Source organism: Cherax quadricarinatus, chromosome 45 (assembly GCF_038502225.1).
Source record: "Cherax quadricarinatus isolate ZL_2023a chromosome 45, ASM3850222v1, whole genome shotgun sequence".
Lineage (NCBI taxonomy): Eukaryota > Metazoa > Arthropoda > Malacostraca > Decapoda > Parastacidae > Cherax > Cherax quadricarinatus.
Window position 1 is genome coordinate 22,416,924 of NC_091336.1, and position 23,720 is coordinate 22,440,643.

The 23,720-nt window shown below is 36.9% G+C and overlaps 1 long non-coding RNA gene across 2 annotated transcripts in view; it reads left to right on the plus strand.

Annotated features, from left to right (window-relative positions):
• Positions 1–21,178: 21,178 nt before the first annotated feature.
• LOC138853991 (uncharacterized) overlaps positions 21,179–23,720 on the plus strand; it is a 168,828-nt gene continuing 166,286 nt past the window's right edge. For both annotated transcript variants that reach the window (XR_011393169.1, XR_011393168.1), the window contains exon 1: positions 21,179–21,679. This is a non-coding gene — a long non-coding RNA (uncharacterized lncRNA). The remainder of the gene's footprint in view (positions 21,680–23,720) is intronic.

The window sequence follows — 23,720 nt, forward strand, 5'->3', positions numbered from 1 at the left end:
ACCAGGCCACGGAGCACCGTAATCTATGTATCACATTACACAGACGTGGAGCATCACTCCCGGGAATGAACCACAGGTAAACCTATCGGGGGTTGCTAGTGGTCTTCGTAAACACTGTTGAGAGGGTTCGTAGATGGAGTGATGGTAGAAGGAAACAAATGAAGGCTCTGTTATGGAGGTGTTTTATTGGTAGTCGTGGCAAAGCCCAACCTATCAAGATACTCACTCACTGCTAAGCCTAATAGAGCTCTGAGACACAGGGCTTGGGCCTAGCTGGCCGGTTTAAACGGAAGCCACGTGACCAAGGCTTGTCTATCTCTCTCTCTCTCTCTCTCTCTCTCTCTCTCTCTCTCTCTATATATATATATATATATATATATATATATATATATATATATATATATATATATATATATATATATATATATATATATAAATATATATATATATATATATATATATATATATATATATATATATATATATATATATATTTATATATATACTATATATATATACATAAATATATATATATATATATATATATATATATATATATATATATATATATATATATATATATATATATATATATATATATATATATTTATATATATACTATATATATATATACATAAATAAATATATATATATATATATATATATATATATATATATATATATATATATATATATATATATATATATATATATATATATATATATATATATATATATATATATATATATATATATAGATATGTATATATATGTCGTGCCGAATAGGCAGAACTTGCGATCTTGGCTTAAATAGCAACGCTCATCTTGCCATATAGTACAAGCGAAAATTTGTGTATGCAATAATTTCTCAAAAATCATTCTAAACATAACGAAAAAAATATATTTCATTGTGTTTGTTTAGTATTAAATTATTGTAAACGCATTTAAAACATATTTAGTAGGATTAGGCTAAAATAAATTGTTCTTGTTATAATAAGGTTAGGTAAGTTTTCTAAAATTCTTCTGGTGCAAAATTAAAATTTTTTACATTAACATTAATGAAAAAAAGTATATCTTTAAACCTATAAGAGAAAATTTTAGAAAGGACTTAATTTTAAATGAGTTCTTGCTAATTGACCAGTTTTACGTATTCGGCACGACATATATATATATATATATATATATATATATATATATATATATATATATATATATATATATATATATATATATATATATATATATATATATATATATATATATATATATATATATATATATATATATATATATATATATATATATATATATATATATATATATATATATATTAGCCTACTAAATTATTATTTTCTATTCCCACCCTCATTTTCCTAACGTCCGCAGCTAGCCTTTATTATTCCCTTCCAACCTGGCTAAAATCATCAGTAACACAAGCCAATAAACAGTTTTCCTCTGAAATAATTATAGATGTGCTAGACAGCTCTTGTTACCCTGATTCCGGAACCCATTTAGGTTTTTCTCCAGCTATATTACTTTTGAGTGATACCGCTCAAACATGAAAAATAATTACCTTAATTATTATTAAGGTAATTGCCTGTCAAGTTTAACTGGACTAAGCACTTGGACTGTAAATGTACTAGAGAAAACACAAAAAGAGACCAGAAATTAGCCAGTCTTGAGTGCGGGAAAATAAATAATGAACAAAAAATTAATGCAAGTTGATGATAGATAGATGATGTGATTTTTTATTTACATTTTCTTATGAATTTTTATCAGATATATGTCTTGTTATGATTTACAATTCTAAAACGGGCAGCATTATTTACAAACATTATCTCTCAGTCCACAGCAAGGTTAGCACGTGTTACTTTGATGTAGAGTGGACTGAGAGAAAGTGTTTATAGATGTCTTATCTATTATCTTCGGAGTAATTTCAGCCGAGTTACATTAACATTCATCGTTATGCCTAGAAAGTGTAAAAATAACCCCGATATATATTCTTTCACGTGTGTTGTTCATTGGTAACTAAATCGCAAAAAAATGGATCTTAAAATGAGGAACACTGCAGCAGGCCTACTGGTTCATACTTGGCAAGTCCTCGTCAAACCCAAACTCACTAACAAAGATATTCGATGTTAGGAAAACTGAAAGAAGGTAATCTCTGTGGGGACCCAAATCAGGTATGTTCTCCATGATGAAGGCTTTATAAACTGCCAGCTTCTTACAAGCATGTCACAGAAAATAATATTTTTAGCATTCATATCTATATTTCATCCCTGAAAATCTTAGCGAGGTGAGTGATAGGCAACAAAAATCGTATACCGAGGGGCTATTGTTAAATGTTATACAGCGACAAGACTCACGAAATCGTAATGACACGATTGCAAACAAACCATACCACGGGCGGGGATAGAACCCGCGATCAGAGTCTCAAAACTCCAGACCGTATCGTTAGCCAATGGACCAGCTAGCCACAATAAGATTCGTCCAACTAGGTATATTTCTACACCATAGGAAGGTTAGCATAGGCACCACTGTGACCACAAATGCAAGTTTTTTATAGGCGAATCTCCAGCTAGCGTGGCCGTGACGAACTCTAGCTCTGGTCCAGTGGCTAACGCGACGGTCTGGAGTTTTGAGACTCTCTGATCGCGGGTTCTATCCCCGCCCGTGGTATGGTTTATACAGCGACAAATCTGACGGAGGTTAACAATCTCGTACTCTCAACATTTTAAGCCATTGTACATTTTTCTTCATAAGTGTGTGCTTAATAAATTTAAGCAAACGAATGATGTGTGTAAAAGAATTTGGAGATATAATGTAAAGTGAATAATGTTGTAACGTTAACTACCCAAAACTACCTAAACAGTTCGATAATTACACGAACTGTGCTAGAAGACCGCAAACAGAATTCGAATTCCTTACTTTTTCTCCCGTCATTGAGAGAAAAAGTAAGCAATTGTTAGTTAGTGTATTCTGGCTATTATTATGCACCCATGGACAATCGCTAAACGAGTACGGATCACATAGCGACTCGGGATGGGAGACAATCAGGTTTGATTCAAGGAAAAGGAGAGTAGGAATTAAAGAGTACAGTATTTATGCTGGAATTTCCGCAGGTCCTGAGAAAATAGTCCATTCTTTTACTCAGCCGGATTTACCGTCTAAGAGATGTTATTTCATTTCAGTTTCTGAGAAAGTTCAGCTCTTTCCAAGGTATGCCACCACCCCCAGAATGAGACCCACATCAGTCAGTAGCACCCAGGTGCCTATTTACTGCTAGGTGAACTGAAGCAGCAGTTTATTAGAATTGAGCCCTAATGTTTGACTGAGTCGAGCGATCGGTAATTGACCTACAGGTCACTTCAGTCTTGGGAGTCATTCAAAGTTGTGTTGTCAAATTAGCAGCTGTAAAGTTCTTTGGCCAGGTGGTAACTTAATGCCCATCTGAGAAAAGATTGACTTCTTTCAGTGTTTCTTTACTTAAAGGCAGGCAACTGAGTACACAGATAACGAGACATTTGTAAAGATTGGAGAACAAACCTTTTGAAAAGAAAAATATGATCTTAGATGTACAAATCGAACAACACAGTGAAGAGGCGGAGCCAGGAGCTATGAATCGACCCCTGCAACCACAATTAGGTAAGTACACACATATATATATATTCAAAGATCAGGTGTCTTTTGACAAGTGGCTTTGACAACCAGTAACTAACACATTAATTATCTCTCTCTCTCTCTCTCTGTATATATATATATATATATATATATATATATATATATATATATATATATATATATATATATATATATATATATATATATATATATATATATATATATATATATATATATATATATATATATATATACCTATCTATCTATTTATCTATGTGTGTATCTATCTATTCCTCTCATGCAAATTCCGTTGACTACCTGCCTAAACCAGAAAATCATAGCCAGACAGTGCCAGGCGCTCTCCAGATTTATCGAGCCCATCTCAGGTTGTAACCGTGTCCTCGTCTCCTTTCACAGAAGCAGTTAACAACAGCCGGCAAACTCGCTGTCGACTGAGGCAACTAGCCCACGAGAGAGTATGAGAAAACATGTTTATCTTCATATATAGACGCTGTAGAGCAATCCGAAGTGTATTTAGACATAACTGAAATACAAATCTTTATCCTAGACAATGTTTGGCACATTATTGAGCTGTTTCGTGACCCGATAAAGGTCAATACAGGGCGGAATGTCGTCTACATTTCCTCCCCTGTAGTTACCCTTGGAATGTATTTCTCAGGGAAATTTCTACTAAACTGTGATCAGTTGTTCCCTTCATGGAGGGAAGGAGGGAGGAAGGGAAGGAGGGAGGGAGCCTTCGTAAAGGTAAACAGCTCTTGATGCGAGGATTTTGGAGCTATACATTCCTTTCCTGGATCAAACTTGATTACTTCCCATTCTTCAGGAGCAGTACGATTCCTACCACTGTATCCCATCTCCTCAATAATGATGACAATAATGACATTAACAGCGATAATAAAAATAGTAATAAGAAGAAGAAGAAGAAAAAAGAAGAAGAAGAAGAAAAAGAAGAAGAAGAAAAAGAAGAAGAAGAAACTTTGCTAAAAAAAGTTACGTAGGTATTTAAAGGATTTCAGGCAGCAAAATACCTTTGGGATCAAACAATGCTCAATATTTATGGAAGCGGAGTCAACAATGTTGAGACGTGGATTTATAAAATATAGTTTCTTCCTCAGCGTTTATTTTATACGAATGTTCCGAGATACTCAAATATCACACACGGTGCAGAAGAAATGTTTGTTAATTTTTAAGTTATTGTAGGTTCAGTAACAAGTTACAACAGTTGTGACTTGATGTTGCTTCAGGAGCGACCGAAACCTTGTGTAGAATTTCCTCTCATAAGGCATTGGAGTATTTGTGATTTGTTCCTGCATTGTGGATTAATTGTGATTTTTTTCTATCCATGGTATTGTGGGTTAGATCTGAATTGTTCCAGCCACGTCATTGTGACTTTTAGTGAATTGTTCCAGCCACGGTATTGTGGGATATTTGTGACTTTTTCCAGCCATGGTATTAAGGGTTATTTGTGAACCGTTTCAGTCACGGTGCTGAGATTTTTGTTCTTCTTCTGGTATTGTTCTCAGTTAATTATTATAGTAAGACCGTCCAGATATTTATTTCTCTGATTAACTATAAACGTTTACTTTCGTTATAGTAAAATAGCGTGTCTGTAATTGCAGTAAAGATGATCTGTAGCACAAAGATAAATAAGGTAGCTTACAATCGAAAGAACATGGGTTCACTATACAGGGAAGTATGAGTAGATCTTATACCTGTTCCCCTTGGTTAGTCTGCAGTCAATAGATACCTGTGTGTTAGACGGTTGAGGAGACCATGGAGAAAGATTTGTAGGAACTGGCCTGTAATGTCTGATCGGTAGGGTCGAGTATGTGGAGTTGGTTCTTAAGGATCTGTTCTGCAGGACTCAATCTACAGGGTCTAGTCTGGGAGGTATTTTTGGGAGGTCACCCTAGACCCTGCGTGAACCCACTACCGCCCACCCCCACAAATCCCTGTACCTAACGCCATCAACCCCTCTCTCGGTAACTCCTTCAACTGCTCGTTCCAGTCCTTCGTTGCCAACGCATTAATTATAAAAAAAGACAATGGCAGAATCGCTCATAATACGTAAACGTATACTATTCTGGACGGCTGGATTTGTTAAAAATATCCGCTGTGTCTTAACCTATGGCCTAGCCTTGGCCTTCGTCTGACATGCCTTTAAAAATACTTAAGAAAGTCCAGCTCACTTTAAAATTGCTTAACAGAGTACAAAGTGCAAATTTCATATAATAAAATTGTATTAACTATTAACAAATAATATTTACATTAACAATCACAGTTCCGAAGTACCAATTTCCAGAAGCGAGTGTTTACAGAGGATCAGAAACTACTGAGTACTTCAGGTGCAGCAATATAATTTCTAGCATAGAGAACACACGCAGGGTTTATTCACCAAGAAATGTATTTTTCTTCCTGTATATATTGTTTACATACATGGAGTTTACTTTAATCTCTGTTTTTGGAATTAAAGTATCTTTGACTAGTGGTGTCCAGGTGACTGTAGCCTTGATGGCCCGGTGCAGTATGTATGAGTTTTAATTTTGATAAACCAACCAATACATACAAAGCATTTACACAGAAAGGAGTATACGGGAATATATGAAAGTACAGTGGACCCCCGGTTAACGATATTTTTCCACTCCAGAAGTATGTTCAGGTGCCAGTACTGACCGAATTTGTTCCCATAAGGAATATTGTGAAGTAGATTAGCCCATTTCAGACCCCCAAACAAATCTATCAACCATATATATATATATATATATATATATATATATATATATATATATATATATATATATATATATATATATATATATATATAAATTATATATATTATATATATATGTATATATATATATGTCGTGCCGAATATGTAAAACTGGTCAATTAGCAAGAACTCATTTAAAATTAAGTCCTTTCTGAAATTTTCTCTTATACGTTTAAAGATATATTTTTTTCATTAATGTTAATGTAAAAAAATTTAATTTTGCACCAAAAGAATCTTAGAAAACTTACCTAACCTTATTATAACAAGAGCAATTTATTTTAGCCTAACCCAACTAAATATATTTTAAATACGTTTACAATAATTTAATACTAAACAAACACAATCAAATATATTTTTTTCGTTAGGTTCAGAATGATTTTGGCGAAATTATTGCATACACAAATTTTCACTTGTCCTATATGGCAAGATGAGCGTTGCTATTTAAGCCAAGATCGCAAGTTCTGCCTATTCGGCACGACATATATATATATATATATATATATATATATATATATATATATATATATATATATATATATATATATATATATATATATATATATGTCGTGCCGAATAGGCAGAAATTGCGATCTTGGCTTAAATAGCAACGCTCATCTTGCCATATAGGACAATAATTTCGCCAAAATCATTCTGAACCTAACGAAAAAAATATATTTGATTGTGTTTGTTTAGTATTAAATTATTGTAAAAGTATTTAAAATATATTTAGTTGGGTTAGGTTAAAATAAATTGCTCTTGTTATAATAAGGTTAGGTAAGTTTTCTAAGATTCTTTTGGAGCAAAATTAAAAATTTTAACATTAACATTAATGAAAAAAATATATCTTTAAACGTATAAGAGAAAATTTTAGAAAGGACTTAATTTTAAATGAGTTCTTGCTAATTGACCAGTTTTACATATTCGGCACGACATATATATATATATATATATATATATATATATATATATATATATATATATGGTAGGAGAAGAAAATATTCAAACAGCTCCGGGGAGAACCTTGAGTTTTCTTTGAGGTACGTTTATTGTCTTCTCTGAGGATGAGGGTCCCCATTCCAGCCATAGAGGTGGTACTTCCCTATAATTTCAAAAAAAAAAAAAATATATATATATATATATATATATATATATATATATATATATATATATATATATATATATATATATATATATATATATAAGTGTATGAACACTAAGAGATTCCTTTAATCCCTAATTTAGGGATTTTATATTCATGAATGTTGGTGTATTGGAGTGTTGTTGTTGCTGGTAGCTAATGAGATTACTGGCAAAATTGGAGGAGTGGAAGGAATGGTGGGATAAAGCAGTGACACAAGAGTGTGGGTAGAAATGAAGAGGTATTAACGCAATGTTGTGGGTATACATAAATAGGTACCGTAATATAGATTAAATGGGCTATTCGCTTTCGGTTTATTTTAAAAGAGCGGTTTTTGTCACTGACTCATGTGTACAACTCCTTAATGCTGTTCGGGAGTTATGCATCAAAATAATGACCCTCGTGCAGTCGATAGGCATTAAACCACACAATCCAGTATACGAAAATATAAAAGAAAATATATAAATAAATTCGTGACAGGGCAGCCTCATGGTACAGAGGTACATTGTTGATCTGAATTTTCTGAAACGCTAAACCCAAGAGCGTCAGATAACGAAGCATTGTAGGCTCGAACCTCTGTCACCTACTCCTTGTTTGGTCCCTCATTGATCAGTCTACTGATTAATGATAGAAATTAGGCAAAGAAAAAAATAGCAAAAAAAAAAAGAATAAAAATTTCTTCTGAATATTAACCACATTTAACTAGTTTGGCTTTGCTGAAGAAGAGTTCTTGGTTCAAGGAACAGGAGCTACTTTTTCCTTCTTAGCATCAAGCCCGATTTCCTTTTGTTTCCCAGGTGCTGTATAACAATAATAGCAATGGCAGCAAAAACAATATCATCAACAGTCAAAACAAAAACGACAACAGCAGCTGCTACAGCAACACCAGTAACAACACTAACAACATCAAGATCAACGACAACAACAACAGCAACTGCAACAACAACAACGACGACAACCACAGTAACTACAACAACAACAATATAAATCCAGGTGAGTTGTCCCCTGCAAGAAGGTAAAAACTGTCCCTCCTGTCGTTGAAATATCCTCACAGACACAACATCCTCGTCAGCCACATACTTACAAGACTTTTTTTTATCAAAACAGCATAAAATTACTCCCGAGTAAGAAATGTCTCGCCTCAAAAATGAGAAAATTTCTGTGAGCTTAATAAATTGTAGAGTCTCAGGTAATATCGTGTCTAGTGTAACGGCAATTTTGCGGTAGTTCCCTTTCTCAAAGAGAGAAGATGAAAATGGAGATGATAAAGAAAGAAGAAGAAGAAGAAGAAGAAGAAGAAGAAGAAGAAGATGGTGAAAAGGACATGAAGATAGTTTATACTACTACTACTATTACTTATATTTCTACTACTACTACTGCTTTTGCTACTACTTGTAGTACTACTGTTTGTGTTGCTGCTTATATATCTACTACTCTTACTACTGCTACTACATCTACTACTTCTACAACTATTATTATTATCTACTACTGTTACTACTGCTTGTACTACTACTGCTACATCTACTACTGTTACTACTTCTACTAATACTGCTCTAGCTACTACTACTACTACTACTACTACTACTACTACTACTACTACTACTATTACTGCTCTATCCACCTAAACGACCCATTCCACATACACAGTCATACATGATGTGGGCATTAACACTAGACTTGACTTTATGCCATAATTCCCGGAAAACCCACGAAGGTGCTTGACGGGACCCACGACAGTGAGCTCTGGGGACGACTGTAATTTCTCCCCACCCGATAGATGTATTTTCTCCCCATCGTGTAAGTATATTTTCTCCCAAATCGATAGATATGTTTTCCACCCGCCTGAGAGATATATTTTCTCTTCACCCGATACATTATTTTTTTCGTCTCTGGAGAAATATTTCTGTATATTCAAGAATCCTTTCAATGTGGGTTTGTGGTACAGTATTTATATAAAATAGTGTGTGTGTGTGTGTGTGTGTGTGTGTGTGTGTGTGTGTGTGTGTGTGTGTGTGTGTGTGTGTGTGTGTGTGTGTGTGTGAGTTTGATAGGTACCTGTGCACCATTTGCTACATATAAGATTATTTTGCAGTCTTGTGCAATGCTGACAAAAATTCTACCTTTATTGACTCACGAAATCGTAATGACACGATTGCAAACAAACGGTTGGGATCCTCTCCAAGATACGATACTACGTGCCGCAAAATGCCCTTCTCACACTATACCATACACTTATTTATCCATACCTCATCTATGCTATTTGTGCTTGGGGATCAACTGCAGCAACACACCTAAAGCCAATAATAACCCAACAAAAAGCCGCAGTAAGAATAATCACTAAATCCCATCCCTGGCAACACTCTTCATAGATCTAAACTTACTCCCTGTTCAGTACATCCACACTTACTACTGTGCAATCTACATCTACAGGAACCTTAAATTCCAATATTAACCTTGACCTAAAATGCTTTCTTGATAGTTGCGACAGAACCCACAGGCATAACACCAGACACAAACATCTCTATGACATTCCCCGTGTCCGAATAAACCTTTACAAAAATTCAATGTATGTCAAAGGCCCTAAAATCTGGAACACCCTACCTGAAAACTCAAGAACTGCAGACACATTCATCACCTTCAAAACTACCATTAGAAAACATCTTATCTCCCTGATACACCCCGTCAACTAACTACACGAATACCACCTGGTGGTTCACACTTACACTCACCCATTTGACCATAAACAGAAATATCAATCTCAATCTTAAAATAATGAATCCTAACTAGTCTTAAGTTGGCCTGTGATACTCCAATACTGAAACTATGTATTGTGCCAAAACAAAAACATTCACATTGCTAAACTCACAAACTAGTATTTAGTCACTTAGCCATAATACCAACTTACCTCATAATTTGTAATATTTTAAATTTAAGAATTAATCTAAGTCTGCCCGAAATGCCTAGCCATGCTAGGTGTTCTAGTGGTACACTCTGTAATTAGTATTTTACTACATGTAAACCACACAATAACCAAATTCTGTAAACTCAGCATTGTAATCCTTATAGAGAATAAACTTTGAATTGAATTGAATTGAATTTGAATTGAATTGAATTGAACCATACCGCGACGGTCTGGAGTTTTGAGACTCTCTGATCGCGGGTTCTAACCCCGCCCGTGGTATTTTTTTTTTCTACCTTTATCGTTGCACAAAGTTCCATTATTGCCTCCCGAGAGAGAGAGAGAGAGAGAGAGAGAGAGAGAGAGAGAGAGAGAGAGAGAGAGAGAGAGAGAGAGAGAGAGAGAGAGAGAGAGAGAGAGAGAGAGAGAGAGAGAGAGAGAGAGAGAGAGAGAGAGAGAGAGAGAGAGAGAGAGAGAAAGAGAGAGAGAGTTTCAAAATAAGGCACACAAAAGCTTTTATTTTTACAACGTTGAATTTACTGGTTTTAAAGCAGTTACCTTTTTCAGCTCATTTACTGGCTTAGAGCAGTTATCCTACTTCAACTCATTTACAGGCTAAGACCTGTTATTCTGTCTCAACTCATTTCAAAGCCCAGCCCTATCCTAGGTATTCTAACACCCTCCCTTGGATGTGACCCATAGCAGGTACCTAATTATTACCAGGTGATTTTTTTATTTACACATCGGCCGTCTCCCACCAAGGCAGGGTGACCCGAAAAAGAAGAAACACTTTCATCATCATTCACTCCATCAATGGCAACAAATATTAGATTAACAAGGGCAACATAGGTGACGAAATGTATCCAACGTTTCCTCTCGTCCCGAAATCGAATATATAGCTACCACTTGAGCCACGTGGGTTTTGTATTTCTGTCTTCTCCTGTGTCTGGTTTGTCTAACTGTCATTAATGTGGAATGAATGCAAAAGGAAAGTGAACAGAAATATTTAATTATCTGCTTGGCAGAATTTTATTTATTAAGATGTGACAGACCATACCTCGGCCGGGATTGAACCCGCGGTCAGAGAGTCTCAAAACACACACAAGGCTGAGGGACTGATAACTTCAACTTCTACTGTCTCCAGTTCCAACATTTTCAAGGCTGAGGGACTGATAACTTCAACTTCTACTGTCTCCAGTTCCAACATTTTCAAGGCTGAGGGACTGATAACTTCAACTTCTACTGTCTCCAGTTCCAACATCTTCAAGGCTGAGGGACTGATAATTTCAACTTCTACTGTCTCCAGTTCCAACATTTTCAAGGCTGAGGGACTGATAACTTCAACTTCTACTGTCTCCAGTTCCAACATTTTCAAGGCTGAGGGACTGATAACTTCAACTTCTACTGTCTCCAGTTCCAACATTTTCAAGGCTGAGGGACTGATAACTTCAACTTCTACTGTCTCCAGTTCCAACATTTTCAAGGCTGAGGGACTGATTACCTCATCTTCTACTGTCTTCGATTATTAAACTCTGTAATGAATTATCTTTTAACTACACATCCGCTAAACTGTGTGAAGAAAAAGGCAGACTTGTTTCTTTATACTTGATGTCACATGTGACTCTTGACCTTTGCTTGACACTCTGACTTCTAATGGGTTTCGTTATCCTCTGACCTTACTGAAGCAATAAATAAAATTATTTATATAAAGAAATTATGCCAGCACGAAGTGGTATTATTTTAGGGGGAAGGAAAAAATCTTTAAATTCATTTCTTGAAGAATATCAAAATGAGATCTCAGAATCTAATATTTTATACGGGAGAAAGCGAGAGAGAGAGAGAGAGAGAGAGAGAGAGAGAGAGAGAGAGAGGGAGAGAGAGGGAGAGAGAGAGAGAGAGAGAGAGAGAGAGAGAGAGAGAGAGAGAGAGAGAGAGAGAGAGAGAGAGAGAGAGAGAGCAAGAGTAAGATTAGTGTACGAGAGGTAATAACTAACTCACTCCTTAGAGTTAGGAGAGTGTGAAATATACCTAGGAAAGCAGAGGTTGATGATAGCATTCAAGCCACTCCACGACACACCAGGAAGAGTTCTTTCAGCTGACGGAGGTACTCATGCCAGGGTGTAGGCTAAGTGTATTAAGACTCTTGACGGAGACACTCATGTCAGAGTGTAGTCAGAGTGCATCTAGAACTCTTGACTGAAGCACTCATGCCAGGGTGTAGCCAGAGAGTGTATCTTGGTACGAAGAAAAGATGATGTTCGATCTTCAGCACTGTAGATGGGAAGTACTCGGCTAGTTGTGCTCACAAAGTTGTACTCACCTAATTGTATGAGTTGTGTGAGTATTTATTTGTATCTATCTTTATGCTTACGTAGTAGTTCTCATCTATTTAAGCTCACCTAGTTGTACTCAACTAATTGAACTCACCTAATTGTTTCTATAGCTGATTTTGCAGGGATTCGGGTCATAGTTCGTAATCTAAACCTTCAGGGTCCTATCATACCGGCCGGGGTATGGTTTGTTTGCAATCGTGTCATTACGATTTCGTGAGTCATGTTGACGGCAGTGAAGGGACTTGAGCTAGAGTTCGTCACGGCCACACTATCTGGAGATTCGTCTGTAAAAACTTGCATTTGTGGTCACAGTGGTGCCTGTGCTAACCTTCCTATGGTGTAGAAATATACCTAGTTGGACGAATCTTATTGTGGCTAGCTGGTCTAGTGGCTAACGCGACGGGCTGGAGTTTTGAGACTCTATGACCGCGGGTTCAATCCCGGCCGGGGTATGGTTTGGGTTGGTTTCCTATCATACCTACTTATGAAACTAGCCGATTTTAGGCTATTATTACAATATCATTGATTGTGGGCTGGCTGTTTTTTTAATGTTATAATATTCAACTTCTCTGAGTATGGGTATTGGTATGCCTTGGGGCACTCCCTGTCCCCTGCCTCTTGTCTCTCTCCCTCACTCCAGTAAAGGTGTTCCCGGTGATCGTATTTGCTTGAACACCCTCCTCTTTTCAGCAACATCACAAGCTCCTAATGATGTGTGGATTGCAACACGAAAAGCCTAGAGATATCATTATAATCCTTAAGAGGGTAGCGAGCACAACATCCAATTCTGCTGGATGCCCTACTCTTAAGGATTGTGTGGTCCCGTAGATTAAGGCGTCTTGAGTTTTTGCCTACTATGAGGCAGGCCAAAGCAGCATGGGTTCGACTCCTTGACTAGTCGCAGTGTTGCTATTATTTATTATTAAAGATTCGCCGGTATTCTCCAGGCCCGGGCCTTTTCCAAGTGGTGGCCCGGCCTTGGCTCCCTCTCTAGGGTGCGTCTGAGACCTAAGTCTCCCATGGGAGGAGGCACAAGTACCCCCTCATCTTCTGACCAACTGTTCCCAGGCCTAACTTCTCGTAGAGAGAAGCTAGGCCTCTCTGGTCTGCCATCCCCGCCCCAAGGAGGCTAATGGGAATGACAGTCTTGTGAGCTGCAAGCTCGGACTCAGGCACCTACCCTACCCTAGAAGGGCTGGGCATGGTGTCGATGCAGCAGTGTTGTTATTTATATTATATATATATATATATATATATATATATATATATATATATATATATATATATATATATATATATATATAAATATAAATAACATATATATATATATATATATATATATATATATATATATATATATATATATATATAGAGAGAGAGAGAGAGAGAGAGAGAGAGAGAGAGAGAGAGAGAGTTAGTTTTGTGTGACGTTCATATTGTGATCTGATGAAAGGCATGTGTTGTGTGCGTGTTGTTTGGGCAAACATTTATGAAGAGTTTTATTTTTGGTTTGTATAGTACGTGTGCGGTGTTTATGTACTGTTTGAGTAAGTGCCATTGTGATGTAAGTATTCGTGTTTGATATTTGTCCCGTGTTCTTTTTCATGTGGCTTTGCTTACGGTATATGTTCGCCATTTGCGTGTTTATGTGAGTATTCATGTACTAATTGTGTGGTTGCGTGAGGTTTTGTGGTATATATTTAGGAACCTTTATGTAATGTTTACCGAGAGATAGTATTGCCTTCGCAGTAGTGAGCGGAAATACCACAGGCTGTAATTACTTGTTGGAAGGTAGAAGACAGAAACGTGAACGGAAAGTTGTAACATGAGTAAGCCGAGGTGATTTTGGTGGTTGAATTCCCGGGAAATAATTGCGCTTGGGCTGGTGTAGTCTTTCCTGGAGTAATGGCCAGACGCACTGCTCAGGACAGGTGCAAATTGAACACACACCCAGGCAGGGAAATTAATTACGAAGGAGCATTGGAGGTGGCTTCAAGGAAGTCTGTGGTGGGATCAACCAGAGTATTAGTGCTGTAGTTGTCAGCTGTGTGTGTGTGTGTGTGTGTGTGTGTGTCTTGCCGAATAGGTAAAATTGGCCAATTAGCAAGAACTCATTTTAAATTATGTCCTTTCTACAGTTTTCTCTTGTACGTTTAAAAATATATTTTTTTTCATTTATGTTAATGTAAAAATTAATAATTTTGTACCGAAACAACCTTAGAAAACTTACCTAACCTTATTATAACATGCGCAATTTAATTTAGCCTAATCCAACTTAATATATTTTACATAAGTTTACAATAATTTAATAATAAACAAACACAATGAAATATAATTGTTTTTCATTAAGTTCAGAATGTTTTTTGCAAAATTATTGCATACACAAATTATTGCTTGCCTTATTCGGCAAAAAGAGTGCTGCTAATTAAACCAAAATCGCAAGTTTTAATGTATTTCTATGCCCCTGCCAAAAAATTGAAACTGTATGTATCTGTATTATTCTGTATAGTCATGAGAGAACGACAGATCCGTGCGTCATACACCGACTTGGGGAAACGAAGGTAATCAGGTTTGATGTCGGAAAGGAAGGGTAGTTTCAATTCCTTTTATGAAGAACTCTTCACTTGCGTGTACTTAAGCTCATATTTTATAAGATATATATCAACAATAAAACCAAGAGTAACATATGTACCATTTACACAAGCTTAAGTCGATATTCACTGTTAACTAGTCGTTAGAGTCACTGTGATGGTTATGACAGAGTTGTTAGATTGATTATTGGGATTCTACGACTGCGTAGTCGGTGAGATGTGTATATATCTTAGTGTATATACCAATTATACCCAGAGACTTCATACATGTATTCGTATCTAGTGATTTGTCAAAGTATCGCTGCCAGTATCGGTGGGTATCGGCTGTTTTTATGGTATAGATGGAAAATTAACCGATACTTTTAAAATATTAATATCACACATATGCTTAAAAATAGCAAAATTAGCTCTCGGCCTCGCGATTGTGAGAGATACTCACACTCACACACGAACACCATAAAAAAAAAACATACCACGGGTGGGGATAGAACCCACGATCAGAGAGTCTCAAAACTCCAGACCGTCGCGTTAGCCACTGGACCAGCTAGCAACAATAAGATTCGTCCAACTAGGTATATTTCTACACCATAGGAAGGTTAGCATAGGCACCACTGTGACCACAAATGCAAGTTTTTGCAGACGAATCTCCAGCTTCCTATGGTGTAGAAATTTACCTAGTTGGACGACTCTTATTGTGGCTAGCTGATCCAGTGACTAACGCGACGGTCGGGAATTTTGAGACTCTCGGATCGCGGGTTCTGTCCCTTTCCGTGGTATGGTTTGTTTGCAATCGTGTCATTACGATTTCGTGAGTCACGAACACCATAGACTTCAACTAGTTATCGGTGACTATTCTGGAGGAGACTGAAGCCACACACTTCGCAGAGTTGGGTCACTGACCACCTCAAAACCATGACTTCAGGACTGTTAAACTAATCACATCTTTACTTTTCCACTGCTTCTGCATTCTCCATATTTAGTCACCTCTATAATCGACTGTAGAAGCCTGCAGTGGGAGCGAAACGTTTCGGGGGTACATTTCTAACTGTTGCATTTATTCTACCCGACTTTATAGCATGAGTTTATTATAAAGAAGTTGAAAAATGTCTTTTAAAGAAAATCATAATAATGTAACAGAGATTGATGAGTTTGAGCCTGATGTATATTATGAAGAAATTATAGCCAGCCTTCCCAACAATGGTACATCACCGTCACAGAATATCTGCCTCGGGATCAATTTCCAGAACACAGAAGACGACATCGAAAATCAGTATTTGTGTTACCACAAACATGAATAAGAGACATAGACAAATACGGCAATGGCGTTAATGCCTTAAGGATGAAATTCATTAGAATTTTAGAAAGAAAATATAAAAATTTTTTCCATCGTGACTCCTGGAACACTCCAAATAAACTCTTTCCAGAAGAGAGTGAAAGATCGTTCATCACTGGAGGGAACATTTATTCTCCTCAAAGGAACACAATAACGTCAGAAATGAGTAGATATTAATGTTCCTCAACTTCAGGATCATTTCAGCTGTCAGAGTAATGTATGAAAAGTATATTGCAAATAGAGTAGTCGATGAATGGAACAGTCTATCTGGTAGGGCCGTTGAAGCTAAGAGCTTAGAAAGCTTCAAATATAGGTTAGATAAATACATGAGTGAGAGGGGTTGGATTTAAAAGTGACTTGCACTTGAGTTAATAAGGTTATCGAAGTTTATTCTTTGGGTGACATTTATAATGAGTTGTGCAAGTATTTTGAAGTGGGTTTAGGTTTGACAAAGACCTGCCAAGTATGGGCCAGTAGGCCTGATGCAGCGTTCCTCTCATGTTCTTATATTGTTCGTTTTTAATTTCACGTATATATCTTTTTTTCAGTATGTTCCTCCAAAACTAAAAAAAATTAACCGTATAATGGAAATGTGTCAGGAAATTTATTTTAATAACGGAGATAGATTAATTTTTAAGTTCTGAACTGCAATTTTTTCATTTTTAATTTCCCGTTATTAATGTACTCTTATTTATTTTATTTTAATTTTAAACAAACATTGAGAGTATCAGATGTTTAGTTTCATATTTAACATAAATTTATTTAGACTTTTATTTTCGTAATTGATTTCGGATTAAGTCTTCATAACATTACCAAATACGAAATTAAATTCAGAAATTTAATGTTTTCTTTCCTTCAATTTGTAAGCTTCACGGGAGAGCCTATAATGCGTAATGACAGTGTCATCTCAGAGGAATTAAGATATTAGTAAGGTATCGGTATCGGTCTAAAAAATGTGTATCGATATTAGCAATTAATTTGGTATCATCTCACCTCTAACTTAGGTATTAAAGTATTCTTTATTTCGGGTGAGTAGGTGATATACGGCCTTAATTGTCATTGCTAATAAATCAATCTTCTATAAGTATAAAAACACATTTCGCTCAGTGTAAAGTAATTATCAATATGGGTAAAACCTGAGCGATATGATGTCCCAATAAAAGATTGTACTGCCTATTGTCTGTACATCTGACCTGTGGACATTACCCATAGGTCATTTTATCCTACGTAGCTACTTCCAAATATCCGCCGGCGGTGTGTTTGGTAAATCATTCGTGGAGACGAGGTACCATGTTGCATGTTCAGGTGATCTTTATCACGTTCAGTCAATAGCTTTCCGCACTTATGAACACGCTGGTTTGTTTGCCTCACGTTCTTTAGGTGTTTTTCTCGGAGGTGGGCGTGTGCTCGTGTGCTCAACTACCGGAGCACACTCCGAACTCGCAGTCTAGTTGCGTGCAGGTCAGTAAACATACTGAGTACTCGTATACTTGCTGTGTTCATCTTTTAGAACACGTTCACCACTTCTCTTAGTGTTTGGTTTTCAGAACACAGAGTTGAGATCTCAGAACACACTAAACACTCTTCTTCTTGTGAAGTAAGGAAGCGTTTACCGAATGAGTTTTTATAGGAACATTGTTTTAATCTGTTAAGATCTTCATCAAATCATACTGAGGATACAAATAGCATGCATTTATATATATATATATATATATATATATATATATATATATATATATATATATATATATATATATATATATATATATGCAAAACAACCACTCTGAAAGAATAGAGAAATTCCAAGCGCTTTGGTGACTACTCACATTATCAAGGAACTATCATAGTTCCTTGATAATGTGAGTAGTCACGAAAGCGCTTGGAATTTCTCTATTCTTTCAGAGTGGTTGTTTTGCATATTTTGAAATCACCTGTTTACTGTGATTTTATTGCATATATATATATATATATATATATATATATATATATCTATATATATATATATATATATATATATATATATATATACAATATGGGATCCACCTCTGGTGTAAATTGTGGGACCCATAGCCTCGGAGAAGTGGATAAAAAGGCTTCAAGGAAGAATATTTGGATTTCTTCCTGAAGCCGTTTGAATATTCCACTTCCCCTACCACCCCATCTTTTCATATTTTTTTTTTACCAATAGGAATATTTTATTACATAATATGGTACAAAAGATTTAAGAGATACATTGTTGATATAAAGGTGGCATATACGGTACATGTTGTTACGTGTGTATCACCGATTATAAGGCGAAAATCTCATCCAGCTCCTCAGAGCTGGGGCGCGTGCCCAAAAAACAGCAGGCATTACCCCTCTGAACAGCCGCACTGAGCCGCTGGAACAGAAAACTAGCTGCCCTGGGATCCCTAGTTACCCTGATGAGTCTTTTTCCCAGCTCCTTAAGGAATTTAGATGCATTCTTTCCCCATGAGCCAAGGGTCTCTGAGCCTATGGGAACAAACATATAATGATGGGCAAGTTCTCCATATTTTCTAGACTTTTGGGACTCTCTGCCCCTCCTTCCTCTCTGGTGTATTGGAGATAGGTATCAGCTAAGGTACATGCACATGTATAGTCCCACACCACCTGCTTCCCATCTGTCCAGGCTTGAAGGGTGATACCATCTGGACGCTTCTGGCTGCCATCAGATCTGCATAGCTGGGGTGGCTCCCTTACTGCTGGGCATCCAACTGTTGTGAGGCTCCTCTTGATAATGTTATTAACCTCCTCATGTCTTGAAATCTTTCCCTCGGATTTACAGCACACATGACCGTGGTACCCGAATCGGTCTGCTGCTTCACTGCCACAAATACACCTGTGTTCGGCGACAATAGGGGCGGCAAGTCGAAGGGCAACACCGATGCGGATGGTCTGTGGGACGAGGCGTGTGCCAAGGTTGGAGTTGGGAACATCCAACAGGAAATCCCCTGCATGAGGGACTCACTGCCAGGAAGAGGGCTCTATCCTTCCCTGACACACTCTGAAGCATTGTTGAGGCTATATTTTCCACTATTGGACCATCCCAGTGCGATTGTTTGTAGTTGTCAGGGGGAGCAGGTCTGGTTTCAGAGCCCGTTAGATTATCCCAGACCATGGCTCCGTCAATGAACTTTTGGTCCTGGACTCCAATCTTGTCCCTAAGATGTTCATGGAGAATCGCTGCTACAAGCCCTCTGGATGCAATACATGAGGACAGAAAAGTAGGTAGCGCAATATAGATAAATATATATATATATATATATATATATATATATATATATATATATATATATATATATATATATATATATATATATATATATATATATATATATATATATATTATTATTATTATTATTATTATTAAATTATTGTAAACTCATCTGAAACATATTTAGTTTGATTAGGCTAAATTAAATTGCGCTTGTTATAATAAGGTCAGCTAAGTTTTCTAAGGTTCTTTTGGTACAAAATTATTAATTTTTGCATTAACATAAATGAAAAATACATATGCTTAAACGTATAAGATAAAATTTTAGAAAGGACTTAATTTTAAATGAGTGCTCGCTAATTGACCGACATTACCCATTCGGCACGACATATGTATTTGTGTGTGAGGGTTCGCACTTTGAACCCTCTGTGTCTCTTGATAAAGATCTAAACCAGATCGGAACTTTGTCCAAGTAACAGCTCTTTTAGAAACTTTTCGTTGTAGATGAATGGTTCAAAGAACGTGTCGGTTCTTTGAACCATTCATCTACAAACCTGTCAGACACTGCAACTTCTTGGGATCTTAATACTTGGGAATTCTTCGCTTGCTTAATTCTTGGGCACGACCTACTTCCACACTGGACAAATGTGACACCACCTACGACTGCTGCACCTCTCCTGTCATACGGTTTATAAGCTGCTTCTCCGCTCATATGCCGTATTCTATTCAAGACTGATGGACTGACCACATCGACTCAAGGTTGAGGGACTGATTACCTCATTCTCCTCCTGTTCTTCAAGTTTATCCTTTGTATGGACTGATGAAGCCACTGTGTGGCGAAACGTTTCCTTAGTAAAGATACCCAAGAGTTGCACATGTGTCTAATTTAACAACTTTTCGTTTACTATTGTTGGCAGAACGCCTTTAGGATAGAATTCCTGGTCTTGCTGTGCTTAAATCTAAGAGGACACAGCACACGAATTCATGCAATAAAAAAGACACTGTTCCAGAGGAAAACTTTATTTCTATATTATGTCCTGTCCGGTCTTATATAATATTTTTTTTTTACACTCATTTTTAAGTACATTTCTAATTGCATAAAATTAATTAGCACACGAGTAAATAAAAGTTTCTGATCGCACCTGCAGTCAAAATAGCGAGTTCCCCCCATATTATTATTATTATTATAATCAAAAAGAAGCGCTAAGCCACAAGGGCTATACAGCAGTTCCCCCCATAACGGATGAAGCCAAAGGCTCGAGTACCTCAACAAGCTGGTTCATTCACTATCCCTGCCTTATTTACATTATGTTTTAGCCTTTAAAAGAGAACCACACTATGTTAAGTACACTGAGAGATGAGTATCCCTCATTGTATGTAAAGTGAGTGCTCATTTTCATCCATATTTCATGGATTAGTCTTCTTGATTAGTGGTGAACAGTTTACACGTATCTTTAACATAACCTTCTGAGTAGCAAGTCTGAGAGTAGTTTTAAACCCAACCAAGTTACTACTCCTAAGTGTTCAGTTGTGCGAGAGTGAAGGTTATGACCAGATGTTGGTAAAGTGATCTGTATCCGTGTGAAGTGAGTTATATCCGTGTAACGTGTCCTTCAGTCACAACTTGCTTTTTTATTCTTGCCAAGTTATCTGTAGTCTTGTGAAATGATTTGGATACGTGTGGAATTATCTGTTTCAAGTGAAAAAACGTTGTTCCTGCTTGATGAGAAGACTAAAGGTAAATATTCAGCAACAAATTATAACGAGTTGACTTATAGACAGAAAGTTAGATTAGGTGAGGTTTGTCAGGAAACTGGGCAAGTGTTTCCAGACGCGGGTCTGACCCGTTGCTGGAGCTTTTGGTCATCTGACTGAGGCCTTCCGCTGGCTTATCAGTCTACCACTTTAAAAAAAATATGGTTATGATTATAACCATTACTTTAATTCTCCCTAGAGAGAAGATTTTCCTGAATATATTTTTGTTTAAACATTAGGTATATACAAATATTCCTCACTTAGGTCCATTTTATACCTTTATCAAACCACAACTGCGACTTGATAATGGTTAATCTGAAACCAAGACAACAGTGCATAAGTGTTCGCAATAAAGCTAATAGAATCCTTGGCTTCATATCAAGAAGCATAAATAATAGGAGTCCTCAGGTTGTTCTTCAACTCTATACATCCTTGGTTAGGCCTCATTTAGATTATGCTGCACAGTTTTGGTCACCGTATTACAGAATGGATATAAATTCTCTGGAAAATGTACAAAGGAGGATGACAAAGTTGATCCCACGTATCAGAAACCTTCCCTATGAGGATAGACTGAGGGCCCTGAAACTGCACTCTCTAGAAAGACGTAGAATTAGGGGGGATATGATTGAGGTGTTTAAATGGAAGACAGGAATAAATAAAGGGGATGTAAATAGTGTGCTGAAAATATCTAGCCTAGACAGGACTCGCAGCAATGGTTTTAAGTTGGAAAAATTCAGATTCAGGAAGGATATAGGAAAGTACTGGTTTGGTAATAGAGTTGTGGATGAGTGGAACAAACTCCCAAGTACCGTTATAGAGGCCAGAACGTTGTGTAGCTTTAAAAATAGGTTGGTTAAATACATGAGTAGATGTGGGTGGGTGTGAGTTAGACCTGATAGCTTGTGCTACCAGGTCGGTTGCCGTGTTCCTCCCTTAAGTCAATGTGACCTGACCTGACTAGGTTGGGTGCATTGGCTTAAGCCGGTAGGAGACTTGGACCTGCCTCGCATGGGCCAGTGGGCCTTCTGCAGTGTTCCTTCGTTCTTATGTTCTTGTGTTCTTATGTTCTTATGTTAAGAGGGAAACTGAGAACTCACAGGCATAGTGATTTGATAATGGACGGACCGAAACGCCGTCTGAAGTTTCCTCCCCTAAGCGTAGGTTATATACAAACTGTTCCAGCTACGGTATTTTGGTTTTTTTTTTAAATATTTGATTCATTACTTTTGTGAATTATACGATGGAGGAAGTAAAGTTTGAACATTTCTAGTTTGAACTAGTTAGGAGCGGATTATTATTATTATTATTATATTATTACTCTATATTATTGCTATTATTTATTCATCTTTCAACAAACTGGCCGTATCCCACCTAGGAAGGGTGGCCCAAAAGCAGAAACAAAATCCTCTTTTAAATTTAATGTATACAACAGAATGGGGTTACTATCCTCTTGCTCCCGGCATTTTAGTCGCTTCTTACGACACTCATGGCTAACGGAGGAAGAATTACGTTCCACTTTCCCTATGGTAAACTATCAATTGGTTTTATGTATTTTGTATTATCTTAACGGGAAGAGCTAAAGTCGCATGGTAATGCAACACCAGTGGAATAATAGTTTGATAATTTGATCCAAGAAGAGAGTAGATATTTCATGGATTAAGTCATTTGATGGCATGAGGGGACCCCCCTCCCCCTTTCTTTAAGTAGAGTTTGTCCCCCCAGGGAGGTAATTAGATGCTAGTGAGCTCTTGATCCAAGGCATAGGACCTATTGTTATCCCTACTGGTTTACCTCTCCCCATTAATGTAATAATTCTGGATACTGGACATTAGGAATCACTAAACTCGTACAAGTGGTGATGGCTCGATCCTCCGACCTCTCATCACGGCCTAATCTCTGACCAGTCAGGCCGTTAGTGTTATCTTAAGGAGCGATGTACAACATAGTTTTCCTCTATGGAAAATGCCCCGATGCCGGTGAAAGGCTCTTGATCCAAGTGACTGGATGTACCCTCTATTTCCCTG